At 44.5% G+C, this 18,125-nt stretch overlaps 1 long non-coding RNA gene across 1 annotated transcript in view; it reads left to right on the top strand.

Moving 5' to 3' along the window:
• Positions 1 to 5,523, top strand: part of LOC135262678 (uncharacterized) — a 28,702-nt gene extending 23,179 nt beyond the window's left edge. The window contains exon 2 of the long non-coding RNA XR_010332273.1: positions 478 to 5,523. This is a non-coding gene — a long non-coding RNA (uncharacterized LOC135262678). The remainder of the gene's footprint in view (positions 1 to 477) is intronic.
• Positions 5,524 to 18,125: the final 12,602 nt, after the last annotated feature.

The raw sequence follows: 18,125 nt of genomic DNA, 5'->3' as shown, positions 1-18,125 counted from the left end.
TAAACACAGCTGGCGTTCCTGGTTGCCGTGGAAAAAGGCCTCTCCCGACGACGCACCGAGGATTCTGGGAACATAGAGAATTCTGCCTGCGCGTCCTGATACATCACATCTCCGGAGTGTTTTTAATAAATCACCCCTCTCTCTCTCTCTCTCTCTCTCTCTCTCCCTCACTCTGTCTGCTTTTCACCTCTCTCCCTCTCTCTCTCCCTCTCACTGTCTGCTTTTCACCTCTCTCTCTCTCTCTCTCTCTCACTCTCTCTGCTTTACACCTCTCTCTCTCTCTCCCTCTCTCTCTCTCTCATTCTGTCTGCTTTTCACCTCTCTCTCTCTCTCTCTCTCACTCTGTCTGCTTTTCACCTCTCTCTCACTCTGTCTGCTTTTCACCTCTCTCTCTCCCTCTCTCTGTTTTACACCTCTCTCTCTCTCTCTCTCACTCATTCTCTCACACACTCTCTCCTTCCTGTTTCTGTGTCTCAGGAGTCTAAGGGCATACACCCCAGAGAGCAGAAGACTTAAACGCACCCAACGGCGCGCGGCAGTCGGCGGTGGTGAAACGCTCTGACTCTGCCCGTTCGTTCCGATCGCCTGTACCGATGAGGTCACAGCCGTGACGACTCCCCTCTGTGATCGCTAACGGAAGGGCTGGGTCAGGCGCCGGCCAATAAACGGTGTGGTAGAAAAGCAGGCGGGGAGGGCGGGTTTTTTTTTTTTTGTTCTCAGACACAACAGGGTGTCGTTTAAAAAAAAAAAAAAAAAAAAAAAAGAAGAAGAAGAAGAAATGAGTGGCGCTGTGCCACCGCAGCCCGTGGAATGCCAGACACGGAGGGGCGTGGCCCGGGGATCATGCCATGGCCGCGTGCGAGGGCCGTGTAACTTGAGCCGGAAGCTGCAGAAGAGAGCAGCGATCCCGGCGGCGGTGCGAGGAGGAGAGGCTGTTCATCCCGCGGGAACGCCGCCAGACGCCGACGCCGGCCTTCTTCCGCCGCCGTCCCTTTACAGACCGCCACTACGCAACCCCGAAATCTTAACGCTAGAGCACGCCCTAAGAGGTTCACAGAGGTCAACCGCGATGTTCAACAGCGCCGGCTCCCACCAATCAGCACGAGGCTCCCCTGTGGCGCATGACTTGTCATTTTTCCGGTGAATAAATCACATCATAAACACACACACACACACACACACACACACGCAAAAATGGACGAGCAGCGTTAGTGCCTTGCTTTTTTTCTTCTTTTTTCTTTTCTTGCAAACCCACAATCAAACGATGTGCCGTGCCGTTCTCCAGAAAGTTATGCTCCTGCGCGAAGGTGCGCAGTTTCAGGTTTGCGATTCGAGTCTCGTCTTACAGGTCTGACTCTTTTTTTGGCAGCTGTTAGGGCGGGGGGGGGTGCGCTGGGGGTAATTGCATTGGCGTATGCAGATCTCAGCATTGTTCGGAAACACAGGCGGAATAATTCATGCCCCCCCCCCCCGCGCCGTCTCCGCTGATTGCTTGGGCTACCTGTTTAATATGAAAGCTCGCTTTCTGCTTGCGAGGTGCCCGTTCGCATCGCATGCAAAGGAGTCGTTTCCTTTGACAAGACGAAACAGCTGCCAGGAGAGGGGCAGATGGCTTCATTATTGTCTTCGTGTTACAGATGGATGGCACTGCTGACAGATAGGAAGAATAAATTGCTGGTGATATTAAAAAGAAACCAGCTTGCGTTACAGGTTTTTTTTCCCTGGTTTTAAGGTGTATTTTTAGTGAAATGTGCAGAGTGGCATGCATAGCAAAACCATGCATTTTTCTGCGCCCGTGGAATTCGATATGTTAAGCGAATTCTCTCAGCGCTGCGCTCCTGCACTCTGGATTTATATTATAATTGGAATTCCATGTGTTGCCCAAATTGCCGTACACGAATTGTGTGTGCCGAGTGCGGGAGGCGCTCTCTTCAGCTGATGGGATTCGTTTTGACCCAGGTCCAATCCACCTAAATCCTGGGGAGAAAATGGCGTATGACCTTTTCGTATTGTTTAGAGTTCTCTTCCCTCCGGAGGGCTCTGCCTTCAGCTTAGCTCCACGCCGATGACACTGACTTCTGACGGCGTCTGAGAAGTCAGCCATCGGGCCCCGCTTAGTTCCTCCCACCATTTACAGTAAATCTCATTTTTCCATTTCATATGTTTTCTCGCTTCTGTTTTTTCTCAGAAATTGATCTGCATTTTTTCCCCATTGTGGACACGGACAAGTATTAACATATTCGTCACCTATAAAATATATAAACAATTACAGGCATTAAGGAAGCATGAATCATAATAGAAAATATTACTACTTACAGTACCACATAGTTTGTCAGACGTAACATTGAACTTATGACACTAGAGAATGTCGTTGTGGCGTGAAGAAACCAGAAGTCATATTTATGACACATGTAACCACAAACGCACACAAGCACACACATGCACACAAACACTCATGCAAACACACACTCATACAAGCATGCACACACATGCACACAAACACGCATACAAACACACACTCATACAAGCATGCACACACATGCACGCAAACACGCATACAAACACACAATCATAAAAGGCATGCACACACATGCACACAAACACACATACACACATGCAACCAAACACTCGTGCAAGCACACACTCATAAAAGTATGCACACACATGCAAACAAACACTCATGCAAACACACACTCATACAAGCATGCACACACACATATGCGCGCACGCACACACACACACAGAACCCCACGGATCTGCAGAAAATGGCGCATGATTAAGTAATGGATTTCTTTCATTCCATGCTGGGCCAGGCTGTCTCTCTGTTATTTTACGAGATCCCAGCTCCCTGGACGGGACGTCAGAGCGGGACACGGGCCCTCACCGCGCACGGCCAAGCGCCTCTTCCCCAGAGTCGGGGTCACCTACGCAAGGGGAAGCTGCTAAAACACTCCCAGCAGGACCCAGAAGTACATAAAGGCCCCGTTTCCGTAAGCCTGCCCTTAAATCACACATCCACTGCTGCATTAAGCAGAACCCGGGAGTGAAGAGGCTGAGGCCAAGAAGCTCCGGAAGATATACTGTGACATCAAAGATGTTCTTTACCGCCCCCCCAAAAACTCAATTCTCAAAACTCACAATTTATAAAATGCAAGGATCTTGGCAGTATTGCACGACGCATATGATGTTTCTTTCTTCTCTTTTCCTCCCTCCTCGCCCCCCCTTTTCTTTTTTTAAAAACCTCTGGTTCCATTAATATCTTGGCTCCAGCGTGTACGCATTAGAAGAATGGCGCTGAGCGGACTCCGTAGGCTGGAAGATTAATGGCGTTTAAGTGTCTCCAACCGGCCCCGGCATTTATGAGCGATGCGTTTATTCCTGAAAAGAATCTGAGAGTTAATTTGTCATGAAATCCAATCGCTGCGCGATGACGGGCACGCGGGACAGGCGTCCCCCCGAACCAGCGGCACATTTGCACCCCCGTATTGGGATTTGGAAGGAGCTTTGCTATGTATTAGAGAATGTAATCACGACTGCCCCTACGAGGTGCGAGTAACTTAAGCAATGTGACGCGTGTCAAACGTTCGCGCCCGCTCGTAGTTTCTGCCCTGATTATTTTGGTCAGGGACGGTTACAGAACAGAAAGCCTAATATTTGGAAGTCCTCTTAGGGAAAGGCAGCAGTGTCTGTCACACAAAGGGGTTCTGTGTGGATATTAGATCATTAAATATACAGAATAAATCTGTCGCAAGGCTCACATTTTAAAAACATCCACGGCACTTAGTTTAAACATATTAATAGCGTACCGTGGATGGTCTTGGGGTTTTTTTGAACCTGAAAGTTTATATTTTGCGAAAAGTTTATCTCAATGTTAAAGTGAGCGCCGAAATGGTTTAGAATAAGTTTTTTTTTTTTAAAGAAGAGTTTGAAGAAATATCTCTCTTGACATATTTCTCCTACTTGGTTGTGCAATATAATTTATTATAAATCTGTTTTTATTAAAGTGTTGAATGTAATGTTATGTAATGTATTATATAATATGTATGCATAATGTCATTCTTTATTTTTTGTTGATTGTTTGGCTTAAAATCCAGGACAGGCCCACAGTATTCTTTGTGCACTATAATGTGGTTTAATCTTCTTTTATATACTTTATATAATCTTTGTATTTACTTTTCGAACAATACTTTCTGTTAGAATAATACTTTTTGCCAGTGAGATGAATTAGCCCACCTGGGATCAATAGATAGGACCAGTAAACCAAAATAAAAATCAATTATATTCCTTCCAGTTAGATTGTATCATGAGGTATTGTGCTTTGTGAATAGTGCCTGGTATTTTAATGTGACACTGCTAAGAAACTTTCCCTGAGAACAGGTAAGTTTAAAGGTAAGTAAACAACAACCCAGTTCAGTATTACGTAGTATTAGCTTTCATCCCAGATCAACTGGGCCCACAAGTTCCTCACTTAAATAATAATAATAATAATAATAATAATAATAATAATAATAATGGTATTAAAACAGTTAGAAAAGACAAAAACTCTGCACATAATAGACATGGTATTTTTTTAAAATAAAATAAAATTCGGCTGTGGAGTGACCAGCCAGTTCTCTGTGTTCCACAGATTGTGGTTCTACAAATGGGGGGAAAAAATTTTAAATAAAAGTTTTATCTGTGTCAGCCAAAACCATGAGAGTCTACGTTCTGGACACCTGATGCCCGGTCGACATACTGTCAATTTCTCTTAATTGACAGCATCATTCTGTTGGAACTGAGAAAACTAGTACTGTAAACATACAATGCATTTCAGAGCCTGCAGTTTCATTTAAAATATTTTAATGCGCAACTGATATGACTGCATGTAATTATTATTTATTATTATTATTTACAGGTAGTTTGTTTTGCATATAGAAACAATCTTACACCGACACTGTCTCATTGATCCTCAGACTGACTCTATGCCCATTTGAATTGGACTATTAAATTGGTTTTTAAAAATTATGGAATTTATTTCAATTCAAGGTACTAGTGGCAAGTCAGTGATTCATGATTACGAAACATTCTAATGGACCTGTACATTTACTTCCATTCTTGCTTTGCAGTTGTTCTGTCATTCCTCTTTAATTTTTTTAATTTTTGTTGAAGCTTTCTCAACATACATTTGTCAGACAGGATTTTGAAACATGAAATTTAGCATTATTATGATGTAATTAAGATACAATTATGTGTTGTTACGGAGAAAGAGCTTTTTGCCAGAACATTCCTGAAAGTTGTTTCTCAAGATATGTGTGAGAAAATGTTCTGAAAGAAGTACTATGCAGTTAATATTGCAGTTGTATCATATAATATTATACAGTAAAATACTACTATTATGATAAATACTTTTAAGTGTGTTTTGGCTATGCATATGGAGTTTTTTTTACTCTATGTAATGATCCTGAAGGAATTATAGGACCATGTGAAGTACTGGTACCATAGATACTTGAGATTTGTACTCAGCAATAAAAAGAATATGCCCCAGATTAATTAGCAGATACTATTAATGTATGTCACTTCTGTGCATCAAGGTTAATATTCAGACATTAGTGACTGTAAAACAATGGTTCGAATGGAATGGCGTGTCTCTGTAGAAGCGCCAACCATGTCTGATTACAATGCATTTCTGCCTCCTGTATTGTTTTTGAGTTGCAGCTGTCTGATGAAATTAACCTTTTAAAGAGAATTAATGTTTTTTTTATATGTGAGGGGGAGGTGTTGACAATTAAATTACATAGGAGAGATTTATAGATGTTAAGCAATATGAATCAGCTTATAGCTTTGCAGTAGTATTACTAGCTATCCTCTGATGGATCATGCTACAGTTGACCTGAAACCCTGAATGTAAATACCTTACAAAATATTTCAGGCATACACTGTGGCTCATTCTGTCAGACAGGTTTTTCAGTTAGACCTTTGCCACTGTACAAATAATGTATTTTTGTGGTGTAAAAAAAATCCTATTGATGTGTTGTTTTGACATGTTTTGAGTGATTGTTGAGCTACACACACACACAAACACACACACATATTTTGACCAAGGGTAATGGTAATTATTTATGACTTGTCAGTGAAGACTCTTCTTCAGGATTTAAACTTCAGTATGTCAGCGTGCATACTGATACACTATGTGCCCTCCCATGATTTGGCTGTCCCACTGACTATCTTACAGAACAGCTGGTGTCTATCAGAGGTCTTCCAGATGACAGCATAGCCAGTTGGTGCCTGTCCCTTTTACAGGGAGGGGCTAGTTCAATAGCTTTAAGAGCCCCATTGACTTAAACTAACCCTTAACCCTGCCAAGAAGAAGCCTTTTGTCGGTCATAGTCGGCTAATGACATAACCCAGACTGACTGGGGCTGCACAAAGGCATGTGCACGTCCGTGGTTTCAGTGCAGGTGCGTGGCACGGAAGAGGAATGAAAGATGAGAAGAGAATACCTGAAGAGAATAATCCGATTAAACACTGAAACGAAATGGTGCAAGTGGTCAGAATGTTCCCACCGCTCACGCACACTGCAGCCATAAATATTGTGGTTCTCAGCTGAACATTCTGATGGTGATGTCACAATCACTGCTGGTTAACTGAAAGCAGTGGAGTTCTGGAACACTGACTTAGAATTTTGAAAAAAATTTAAAAAAAAACATTCCAAAAAAACCTACTGTTCAAAGGGTTAAATGCATTTGTTCGGAAGCACAAAAGCAGCATACAGGCAATGCTTTTACTTGCCTCAGTATATATCTTTTAAAAGTTTTAATTGACAGATTGTGGATATTGAATGTTATCAGATGCAAATCAAAAAAAAATTGGCAGAAATTATAATATGTAATCCTTCACAACAGGGCTGTTACATGCTTGAGCGACTTCATTACAAAAGCGCTTCATCACCTCAATTATGTCAACCAGAGGCTGTCAGCAAGAGGCTCCCTGCCACCTCATGTCTGAGCGCAGTGTCATGAGCGGTGACTAGACGTGAGCAAGGAGGTGATTTCACCTGTTTCCAGAAAAGAAGGGCAAAATACCGAGAAAGAGCCGCCGCACCCTGCTTATTAGGAGAACAATGGCCGCCGAGTTGTTGATGTGTCTGAGGCTGGACTCGGGTTATTGACCACTGTCTGGGGTGGGGGGGGGTGTGTGTTATAATCACTGTAACAGGAACACCATGGAGCAGCAAAGCAGCTCTTTAGGCGTGAAGAGGATGCTGGTGTTCACCAGGTCCTACGGGATGAGATGGTGTCGGCAACCCTTCAGGCAGACGCAGCCGGCCGAGCCAGTGGAGTCCCTCTTTAGTGGTGAATCAGGACCGAAGCATTTTCTCCAGTCAACCCTGCATTTATGGATGGTGACTGAGCACATGCATTCGCACGGTATACGTCACTATTTTTTTTTAACCCTTTGAAGAGGAGGTGCTTCGGAATGTTTCAAACCTTTCAACATTCTAAGTCAGTGTGTTCTAGAACTCCATTGCACTGGAGCCTATCCCAGCATGCGTTGGGCGAGAGGCAGGAAACTACACTACATCGGATTATTTATTTTATTTTAGAGAGAGGGAACATAGCTGGTTCCTGTGTCCCAGCAGACCTCATGAATTCAATTTAATTAATGGGGGGAGCCCATCCTCCACTGGCCAGCCTGGTGTGAAGTAGCAGACAGCAAATAAAATGGGTTGAGCAGGTTGCAGTTGAGGTGAAGGCTAACAGGAATAATATTCAGGGGGAGAGGGAAGGGGTCTTATCTGGTGACCCTGCGACTCACTCTGCCCTGTCCCAGGCACATTCCCTGGGCTAAGAGGCCCTCATTTAGCCTGTTAGGCCATCTTTCTGTGGGCATCAGAGTGAAGCAACAGAGGAGGCAGAGAGAGAGGGAGAGAGCGAGAGAGAGAGAGAGAGGTGAGAGACAGTGAGAGAGAGAGAGAGAGGAGAGTGGGCGATAGAGAGGGAGAGAGAGGGGGGAGAGAGTGAGAGAGAGAGAGAGTGGGGAGAGAGAAAGCGAGAGAGAGAAAGAGAGGAGGAGATAGAGAGCGAAAGAGAGAGAGAGGGGTAGAGAGGAAGAGAGAGAGAGGAGGAGATAGACGGGGTAAGTGGGGATTGAATGGATTCAGGTAAGTCTCGCATAATCCTCATTCAGACTGGAATTGTGCAACTGGTTGGTGTTTTTGTTTTTTTCTCATCCCTCTGTCTCCTAACTGTGTGACTATTAAACAGCGGTGTCTGTTTTCGAGGTCTATATATATATATATATATGGTGATAAAATACCCAAAGTGTAACAACATATACGAAAACAGCCAATTTGCCGGTGCGCCATAAAGATCCATATACATTTGTCAACCTGCGCTTGTGTCCTCAGTCAATCCCCTAACCCAGGCTGGAATGATAACCGGCCATTTGAGTCTCTGTTGATCTGCGTCTCCTAACTGACAAATCCTCGGCATTATGGCCGCTCTCCTGAGGCGTAGCCCCAGAGCCGAAACAAGTCTAGGCCCGGACCGCTCGGCACATGTAAATACATTCGGCAAACTCGCGGCAAAGTCCTGTGCTCGAGTGTGTAAAGTGAGCAAATTAAATACGTTAAAAAGATGACGTTAAAATGAATTTTAATTCTTAAATTGCGGTCTTATATGTATATATCCACTCCTGGCAGAGTGGAATTTTCTCAAAAATAATTGAATTGTGTCAACTGACCCAAAATGAAAGAACCTTTCTGTCTCTCTCTAATTACTACTAAGTACAAAAATATCTCAACAGAATTTAAACAAGAATAAATCCTGTTTGTTTTTTTGTTTTTAAAAAAAAGGCTCTATTGTACTTCAGCAAAGCAGCATTCAAATAAGACTTGAGTCCATTTATGCCCTTGGCAAGAATTTTCTAAACAGTGTCTGTTCAGGGCTATTATCGCTACAGTATACTCAACCTGAACACACCTGCGTCTGAACAGTGCGTGTCCTGGCAGTATCAAAGGGATTCTGTTATATCACCTGTGGACACAAAGGTAATTTCTCTCCCTCTTTGCCGTCTCCTGCTGGGTGCACCGTGAGCGCACGCTGAATGGATTTGAGCGCGTTCCAAGTTCCAGGAGCGGGCGGCTGAAGGTGTGTTGTGTTAAAACCGTGGAGGGGACAAACCAGGGCTCTTGTGTAAGCAGGCCTTTTTCCCAGCAGCCTCTGGGGCGCACGCGGTCCCGAGCGCGTTCACGAGGAGCGCGCACGGGAGACGCTGGCGGACAGCAGTGTGTGTGTGTGTGTGTGTGTGCCAGCGAGGGTTACACAGCGGTTGAACTTTTCGCGGAGTGCGTTTTAATTCCCCCCCCCAACCCCCCCACCTTCCACTGCATCTCCATCATTGGCCTTTGATTCCCTGGACTTGACGGGACTTGGCCTGAAGAGGAGGTGCGGCGGTGCCACCCAGTGAGGGATGCCCATCTCAGCACATTAATACGATCAAGGTGCGGATGGGGGGGGGGACTTACTGTAGAAATGGTGGATTTAGCAAAGCTATATTTCCCACACATCAAAGGGTCTTGGGTGGGTGCATGGGTGCGTGCGTGGGTGAGTGGGTAGGGGTATAAAGGGGTGGAGAGGGGGGCAACAGAAACAAAACAAACTTCACGGGAGGGTGGGAGACAGTACAAAATGCGGTGTAGGATCGTCGTCGTGGAAACGGGGATGTGGAGAAGGCGAGGGAGTGCACGTGAAACGCAGTCGGGGATCGTAAGAATGAGTCAGGTGTGTCATGTGACCGCCATGCCCCAACCACACCTCCACCCCCCCTCCTGCTGTTTTGAAAGGGAGGGAAAGGTTCTCTTTCAGCAGCAAGCTGAGAGGATGGACCCCACCCTCTTTTTAATTATACTTGCCAGGAGTTCTTTTTTATTTTTTTTAAATCCAGACCAGCGTGCACATGATGAGTCTTCACCTGAGCTAAGGGGGTGTTTTCTACTCTACACAAAATTTACTGGGACAGAAACTCACCTGGAAGGGAGTGCTTCAGGACCAGCCGAAATAAAACAGCAATGGCCTCCCACTGTAATACGATGTCGTGATAAAACAATACGACAGCCTGTCACACGTGAACTTAGATTAGCCTCTGCCCGCCCTGTGCAAATGCACACACAAACACGCTTACATAAATAAGGCTTACAGCAGCATTGCAACAAAACAGTGTGCAATTGCAGGTAGCCACACACCTGTGCGAAAATACCTGTGCGACCAAATGACTGTGCCGTGTGTGGCCTGTGCCACGCCCGCTCGATGCTCTCTGAGCTGCCCTCAGGTGCAGCGGTATTGAGGTCGTTCGGCTTCATCGCTCATTAATATCCGCCGAGCCGCGTTCGCCGCGCCGGCGTTCTTCCTGTCTGTCTTTGTTGTCTCCGGGGGCGACGGTGAGAGACCGCGCCGCTCCCCGGGGCGCCCGGGCCCCGTTTTGCCCCGCGGTCACTCGGCGCGGTGACAACTTCCTGTTAAGGGGTTAGCCGGCGTTCACCGCGCCTGAAACGCGGGCGTGGCCGGCCCCTGGGAAAAGGCTTGGCGGGGAACCCGCTCGCCCGCACGTCTGCGCCTCCCTTCGATTGTCTCTCGCATTCTGTCCCATTCTTTTTGCATTTTTTTGCAGTTGAAAAAAAAAGCAAAAAAAAAAGCAGGCGAGTCTGTATTTTAGTGTCTGTGATTCAGGACTGACGTGCTCAGTCTATACAAACTCGTCCACAGGCTTTTACAAATTCCCACGACTGTCATCGTAACAAAGGTTCCTGTGATCACACCATCATTACTCTCTCTCTCTTTCTTTCTTTCTCTCTCTCTCTCACTCTCTCATGCACATTTATCACTCTACTTGTTGTATCAAGTAAACCACACTCCCTTTTTTATTTTTTTAAAATAAAAGAACCTTTTAAAATGGCACACTCTTTCATTTCCACTCTGAAAGATTTATTTGTCACAGGACACCCGTCATATTAGGAAAAGTGGGTGTAAATGTAGCGGGGCAATGAATGTTTCATGAATTGTTCATCCCTCCCCCCCCCTTGCATGGTTTGTGGCGGTAAGCTACCCTCACGCGAGATGTAATGAGGGCCGGTGATATGGCGCTAACCTACGGGGGAGCCGCGAAAGTGGTGGCGTGTTGATCCGCACAGACGCGGTGGCGTGTGATGAAGGGCACGTCCGAGCGCGCGCAACTTACGTTCACATGACACCATGAGTGAGTGGGAGGGGCTTCTGCTGGTGGAACCCGGGCCAACTGAACCAGAGGGCGATGAGGAGACGCTTTATTTCGATTTTAAAAACGTCAGTCAGTGCACCTTGTTGATTTATTATAACAACAACAACAACAATAATAATAATAATAATAATAATAATAATAATAATAATAATACTATTATCTCAAATGGATTGTAGGATTTGCTAAATGACCCAGCTTCCCTCAATCAAAAGGATTCTTGTGAAGGCCTCTTCCCTTCCAGCTGTGGGCAATATGCCATAATTACTTAATTAGAGGAAGGAGAATTTGAGGAGCACAACACATCTGGAGCGTTTTAAAGCAAGTAATTGATGTTTTAATTGTGTGAGGATCTCGTGTCAAATGAGCTGTTCCAGAGAAAGGAAGGGAGTCAGCTCGATAGCTGCTAAAAACCTGCAATTAAGTAAACATTTGTCCTTAAATTTGGTGCGCAATCTAAAACAAGTGGTGTAATAACAGTATCGCATGTTCAGCAATTGCCTAAATTTACCGACCAAACCGTGTATATGAAAAATAAAATGACCACAAGCAATTTGAGTTAAAGTTAAGGGAAAATAATGATCGAATCCAGCCATATATTTTTAATACCATTTCATGTTTATGGACAAAAACTTTATGCTACGTTTGTCATGCAGACAGTGTGTGCTCTGTGTGAGTTGCGAGTAAACAATCTACCATACGGATGGTCTGATTAGCATTGAACTGCAGTGTAAAAAATGTTTTTTGGGACTAATGAGCTCATAATCTGCACCCATCTCCCCCCGCACCCACCCCCGCCCACCCAACTCTCCCCCCTGTGTTTTCTGGGCATGATGTAATGCCATTTTGTCTGCTGACCCTCGGGGGTCACCTGTCCATCACCAGGACTGCAGTGTACAGACTCACCTGCTCAGACTTACCTGTCTCAGACGTCTCGGGCTGAGTCGGATTGCGCAGAGAATACACAGACTCTCTTTTTTTGTTCTACGTTTTAAGTGGAGGATGGGTGTGTATTTTCTGGGAGGGGGAGAGTTTAAGCAGTGTGGTTGATGGGGTGTGTGCAGGGGTGGGGGTGGGTGGGGGTTTCTTAAAATGCAACAAAACAAAAGCTCTCCCCCCTTGGGGTCTGAGGTGTCGGAGACAGGTAAAACCTGAATATCTCAGCGTGGCCAGTGCCCTGTCACTCAAAGGCCAGCCATCTGCATCTTGTCATCCGGAGAGATTACCCCTGTCGCCCCCCCTCTCACGTTGCAGGGCTATTGTCCACAGCGTCTCCGGTGAACTTGGACTCCGCGGTCTGCCCTGGGCTGGACGTCTCCGGCATGCCGTTCTGTGATTGGTCGGGTGGCTCTCCGCATTACATCATTACTTCTTATGTGGCCTCCTCAAAATCTAGGCCTGCTACGCACAACTGTGTTTCCAGATCGGTGTCGGTGCCTGGGGAATAATGGCTCCTCCAAATTAAATGTTCACTTGGGATTATTTTAGATTTAGGTTAGCACAGGCTGTGATCAGTATAGGCTGTGAACGAAGACCAGTTTGTGACCAGGGTGAGAACCATGTTCAACAGACCAGTATATCTAAAGAAGATTTAGTGCCATACTATCCCATACTCTCCTATACCATCCCATATTCTCCTATACCATCCCATATTCTCCTATACCATCCCATACTCTCCTATACTACCTCAAACTCGCCTATACCATCCCATACTCTCCTATACTACCCCATACTCTCATATACCATCCCATACTCTCCTATACCATCCCATATTGTCATATACTACCCCATACACTCCTATACCATCCCATACTCTCCTATACTATCCCATACTTTTCCACACTCTCCTACAAACTGTGCAGAAATACAAAGACAGAGGAAATGCCCACACCCCCAGCACAGACCTAGGCCCTGTCCCATTTTATCCACTCATTCCGTATATAGTGGACTAACTAGGGTTTCAGTCGATTTATAACAAATGGCTGACAGTCTAGTTAATCCACTATATAGGAAACTAGTGGAGCATTTGAGACACAGTTGTATATCTATTAACAAAACGGTAACTCTTATAACAAGGTCACATGCATTGGTATTAACTAATGTAGTTCTTAGCTACTCACTACTGGAAACTTAATCTGTATAGCTTTGTTAATGTATTTTTACATCATTAATTCATGTTAACAACTACATTTGTTGGTGCCAATTTATAGTGAGATTTAAAAAACTGTTTGTATATTTGTAAATGGTTGACTAATTATCCTAAGTTTATCCTATGTTTTGCTAATGCATAAATACTCATGCATTTGTTAACTACTAACTAAATTTCATGCTTAATTAATGAATTTGTACATCATTAATTCATGTTAACAACTACATTTGTTGGTGCCAATTTATATTGGGATTTAAAAAACTGTTTGTATATTTGTAAATGGTTGACTAATTATCCTACGTTTATCCTATGTTTTGCTAATGCATAAATACTCATGCATTTGTTAACTACTAACTAAATTTCATGCTTAATTAATGAATTTTTACATCATTAATTCATGTTAACAACTACATTCGTTGGTGTCAATTTATATTGGGATTAAAAAAACTGTTTGTATATTTGTAAATGGTTGACTAATTATCCTAAGTTTATCCTATGTTTTGCTAATGTATAAATACTCATGTATTTGTTAACTACTAACTAAATTTCATGCTTAATTAATGAATCTGTACATCGTTAATTCATGTTAACACCTACATTAGTTAATGCCAATTCATGTGACCTTATTGTAAATGGTAAATGGTAAATGGACTGCATTTATATAGCGCTTTTATCCAAAGCGCTTTACAATTGATGCCTCTCATTCGCCAGAGCAGTTAGGGGTTAGGTGTCTTGCTCAAGGACACTTCGACATGCCCAGGGCGGGGTATGAACCGGCAACCCTCCGACTGCTAGACAATCGGTCTTACCTCCTGAGCTATGTCGCCCCCTTATTGTAAAGTGTGACGAGTAAAACTAAAGGAATTGCTTCTCAAGAGTCAAATGAAAGCAGCCATTTTTCCGTTCAGTGCTGCACCTGCCAAAGGCTGTGTTTTCCTCGTGTGATGATTGGACCTTGCCGGAACATGTCCATCCTCGGTTGGCTTTATGGAATCTGCAATCAGAAAGACCTTGCAATTAAATGGCACTTTAAAGTTTGAGGACTCAGTGTCAGAACATTGCATGCAGTTTGTCAGTTTCAAACATGTGCATGGCACTAAGGTCCCTGTAGCCAAAAAAGCTTAAGCAGCTTCCGGAACCAGAAGGTCTTTATATATATATATATATATATATATATATATATATATATATATATATATATATATATATATATATATATATAATTTAAAAGCCATTTGAGATCCTGAGATCCAGTTGAGAAACTGATTCAAAAGCAGCGTTTGTTTTTGTCAGAAAAAACCCCATAAATATAAATTACTGTTACCACTTTAACAGCTGTTAAACAGCAGTTTATTTCAGATCAGACAGTAGGAATGGCTTCACACAATTATGAGACTCCTGTGATTAGACACTCGTTACTGCCCTTAATTGCTGACCACTCAATAAAAAATACTAAAAGCTTAAGGGGACATTGTGGACATTGGATGTCTGCGCGCCCATGTTGTCTGAATAACCTTTTTGGTTGATTAAAATAAAAAGGGAAGAAAGAAAGAAAAAAAAAACACCACTTGAGCAAACCGCTATATCAAATTGCATTCGTTACCCACACCATGCCCGGCCTTTCCTACGGGGATTTCCGATCCATATACATGAGAGAGGCAGAGTTCACCAGCCAATTTACGGGAGGACGGTGGAGGACACAGGGGATGGGGGCTCTAATAGAATGCTTTTTTTAACAAGCTGCAGCGGTTGGCTTTGTTCTGATGTCACACCGGGTCTCTGCATAATGCCTCAAAATCTTTCCCTCCCCGCTCGCCCCGCAGAACGAGGCGCCCCCGGTTCCTACACAGCCTTTGCTTCAAAATGGCCCTCCTCCCCTCATTTGAGTGCAGGAAACTTTTCTCTCTCTCTCTCCCTCTCTCTCTCTCTCTCTCTTTTTTTTTTTTTGTCTTGTCTCCAGACATTGCTTTGTTAGCTGCTGTCAGTCACTGTCAGGGGCCATCTTGTCTGCTGGAGAGAATGAGAGAATGTTTTTTTTTTTTTTTTAAGATGATGTCTTTGTGAGGTTATGCCTCCGGAAACTGGCTGGTTGCTGTGATTATATCAGCCCCCCCCTTCCCCCCTTCTCTCACGGTCTCCTGTCCAGACAGTCAAAACGGCTCAGAAAGTACAGCTCTTTTATTGAGAGGCTGACTGTGGGGGATTGGGTGGTGAGGGGGTTTGATGGATGAGGTCAAACAGTTTCCTCGTCTAACAGACATTATTGGGTTTTAGTCCTGCAGACACTCACAGACGCAGAACAAGGGCCCAGAAATGCGGCCGAGAGCTGTTTGTGAGCTGAAGTACACTCTCGCTAAAGTACGCTCCTGCTAAAGTATGCTCCTAAAGTGCACTCCTACTAAAGCACACAGCTTCCTCTGGCCTGGAGTGTTCCTCTGTGGGTCCCGTGAAGAGCTCGTCAGGGCCCTGCTGGTGGGGTACGTTAGCCCCCCCCCCCCCGCGCCGCCCTGGAGAGGCTGCCCTAGCAGACAGCCCACGGCCAAAGCTCTCACGATTCTGCCTGTCCCACACACACTCTGTCTTCCGTCTGTCTCTCCCTCTGTCTCTGCTTCTGTTTCTCCTCTGTCTGCCTTGTGTTTCTCCTCTTTTTCTTGTCTCCCCTCTGTCTCTCCTCTCCTCTGTCTCCTGTCTGTCTCTCCTACTGTTTCTCCTTTTTTCTCCTCTCTTTTTCTTCTGTCTCTCCTGTCTCCCCTCTGTCTCTCCTACTGTTTCTCCTTTTTTCTCCTCTCTTTTTCTTCTGTCTCTCCTCCTCTGCCCCTTTCCAAATGAGCGCTTGTGTCAACAGCAGACAAGCTTGCTGCTTGAAGAGGATCAACACCAGGGTTCTTTTTTTTCCCTTTTTTTTTTTTTTTTTTTTTAGCAGAACAGCACTTGGGGGGATGTGATTTGACAACAGAGGAGCTTTACGCATTTTTCATTTTGCCCCTTAAACAAACTTTAGTTCACTTCGGGATGAGAAAGCTCGCTGACAACACAAGAGTGGAAGGAGCTAGGCTGTAATTACACGATGGTGTGAAAACAGAGAGTTCTATTCAGTCCTCCCCCCCCCCCCCCCCACCGCCCCCCCACACACACTATACATCTGCTCCTAATGAGTGGGTTTACCTTGCATATACTGTTGTACCAACAGGTAATTACGCACTAGACGAGAAGAAACAATTTCCATTACCTGGCTCTTTTGAAGCATCAATAGTTAATATCCTGTCTCATTGTTAGAGAGCATTCTTACTATTGAAATGTGACATAATGGTATATCATGAACAAACAAAACAAACAAAAAAAAAACGCACAATCGAATACTAGCACACAATGCACACAATGACATCGAATGCAGCATTAATAGACCATGCACATAGTTTGTGCCCGTACATATTTTTCGTGTCTGGGCAGAGCACGCGCACGGCTCCCGCTGTGTCGCGCTCTTTTATCCGGAGAGTGGCCGCGCATTTACGCGGCATTTACGATGCAAAGTGAAACATTCCGCCCTGGGAAATTACGGTCCTCCTCTGCATACATATCCATGAAGGGTCCACATGCATGTTGTATGTCGGGGGAGTAATTGGAAGAAGGGCTTCTCTTGTTTCCTCCATCCACTCCCCCACCCCCGCCCCACCCCACCACCCCCGGGAAGCGGATAATCTACATACGTATATACCTCCAGCGCCACAGAGAGAATGTGAAAGGACCTGCCTGAAGGGACAGCTTTCAGACAAGGCCAGAGGGTAAGAGCAGAGTACAGGTTTAGGAAATTTTCCATCAGAGATCCCTTTTGCTAAATTCCTGTCAAACACTCGCGCCCTATTGTTTCCATACCTCACACGGCCAGACGGAGCAAAAGCGTTCAGAGTCCCATTAGAATGCCACAAAGAACAGGGGCACGTATGGAAATTATTTCACTAAAAAAATAATATGATATAATAATATATAATAATATGAGTTGGCATTTAAAATACATTTTTCATATTACGCCAGTAAAGCCGTGCCAAAGCAACGTGAGGTTTTAGGCAGGAGAGCTAAAAATGCGCACAAAACTTTCCAAAGTTTCGGCCCAAATCAGCCTTTTCCCACTTCGCTGCGGTGTAGGCTGTAAGCCTGTGGGATGCATGTGAAAATTGGGGATAAGCTGAGTATGTGGGCCTCAATTGTATACTTACAACAAGACCAGCAACAGAGTATTTGCATTGGACATGACACAGCCTGTACGGCTTTCAAAGAGACAAGGCCTTTTCCAGCGGCATACCATTGCCCGATTTAGCAAGAGGCGCAGTAAAAACAACGTATATCATCCAGAACTTCAAACGCGTGCGCATGAGAACCAGGCAGAAATACACAGTCCACTGAAATGTGTTGACTCTTTTCCCATTCTTTAAAAAAAAAAAAAAATTCAGACGAGGAACGGTAGCATTTGTAATTTAATGAATATGTCCAGTAAGGTATGCTGTTTATTAGATGAAAAAAAAAACGTTCTAGAGACACTCGGGCACAATGCTACCGCTTGACCAAAGTGGTGTGTGTGTGTGTGTGTGTGTGTGTGTGTGTGGGTGTGTGTGTGTGTGTGTGTGTGTGTCAAGGAATCAAGGAAATCAAGACTGAATTTACTGAGAAAACAGACATGCTGGCGCAAAGTTGCTACTGCGCATTGATGTGGTTAATGCAGCTGCAAACG

The sequence above is a fragment of the Anguilla rostrata genome, chromosome 9 (genome assembly GCF_018555375.3).
Source record: "Anguilla rostrata isolate EN2019 chromosome 9, ASM1855537v3, whole genome shotgun sequence".
Lineage (NCBI taxonomy): Eukaryota > Metazoa > Chordata > Actinopteri > Anguilliformes > Anguillidae > Anguilla > Anguilla rostrata.
Note: the sequence above shows the minus strand (reverse complement) of the source record. Positions and strands in the feature narration are given on the sequence as shown.